This window comes from Limulus polyphemus, unplaced genomic scaffold (assembly GCF_000517525.1).
Source record: "Limulus polyphemus unplaced genomic scaffold, Limulus_polyphemus-2.1.2 Scaffold4366, whole genome shotgun sequence".
Classification (NCBI taxonomy): Eukaryota; Metazoa; Arthropoda; class Merostomata; order Xiphosura; family Limulidae; genus Limulus; species Limulus polyphemus.
In genome coordinates, this window is record NW_013669976.1 from 92,052 (window position 1) to 93,526 (window position 1,475).

Sequence of the window (1,475 nt, forward strand, 5' to 3'; positions counted from 1 at the left end):
TATTTATTAAAACATCAAACTATAAGCCTTATGTTATCAACGGATGTTGGTTTAGATATCTTATCGTAATACGCTATAAAAAAAGTGTTTTTATACTCTTACAAACACCGTAATCAGAGTTTGAGATAGTCCATATCGCAAACCCAGGATCTTCAATTTTCCGATGTAGTTTTTATATCGTTCACAGCTGGTAGTGGTCCATACATTATATTATACGTATCAATTTTATTACAACCCTCAGTGTAAACAACAACAACAAAAAACTTGGTTGAAGTCGATCGTCTTCTATGTAGAATACACACGGGGATCGAACCAGTAATTATTGGGATTAACTGAAACAGTAATGATACTTTTGTGTGGTTGTTTTTTTTTTTGTTGTTGTTGTTGTTGTTGTTTTTTTGTGACTCTTGTGTTATTAGGGACCTGTCATCAAATGCTTGGTTTATAAATAGTTAAGAAAAACGTATTTAAAAGCCGATGCAGAAATTAATATTTTGTGAATTATTGAGAAGTTGTTAAAATTCAAAACACTTATATTGTAGTAAAGCTTTCTAATGAAAGAACAACAACAACAAAAATTATTTAAACATTTCACCATTCGGTCTAAACTGTCCAAAAGAATTTTCCAGTCGCACTGTGACGTTTCATCAGACATCTCTGAAACGGAGTAAATGTCCTCGATGGATCAGGGTTAAGTTTACGGACTTATAGCTATAAAATTCTGGGTTCGATTCCCAGCGGTGGACAAGGCACAAATAGCCCAGGGAGCTCTGTACCAAAACAAACATATTTATAAGTTTTGAATTGTATTGAAAATGACACTTATAATTATTATTTACTTAAGACTGGATTGAATGAAATCTCGTTGATCTTGATAAAAATAAAATAAGTTTTGGCACCAAGCTTGCATTAAAGTGTCTTTGTTTCCTTGTTTATACATTGTAGTTTGACACAATAGAAGTATTCTGTTGTTGTTGTCCATTTGTCTGTCTGTGTCCACTTCAGCTCTGGTAGAATTCAATACCATTCTTCTGTTGTGTTAACGCACTAAATGTAAATGATTAGATTTGGGATGATTTTGACGTTTTTTAAGATTGCAATTTCTTATTTTTCATCTCATAGGATCTAATATATATAGTATCAATATAATATATTAATTAATATGTTATATATATATAAAATATAACTATTGATTTTAAGTTACTTGATATAACAGTCACAAACTTTGTTTGTTTTAAGTAGAGCGCTATACTGGTGCCATCTGTAGTACAAAAGATACAGTAAACGAAATGGCTGAAGCGTCTGATATGTATTGTTACGTCTCCGTTCGTTAGTTGATTTTCCGCAACTTCGTTCCGACGAAACTTTAGCGACACAAGTTTTTACTTAATAAAACTGGTTTATTCTTTCCGAATACAACTTTACGATACACTTAATTTCAACAGTCGCTCTATAACAACACTATAATTCACGTC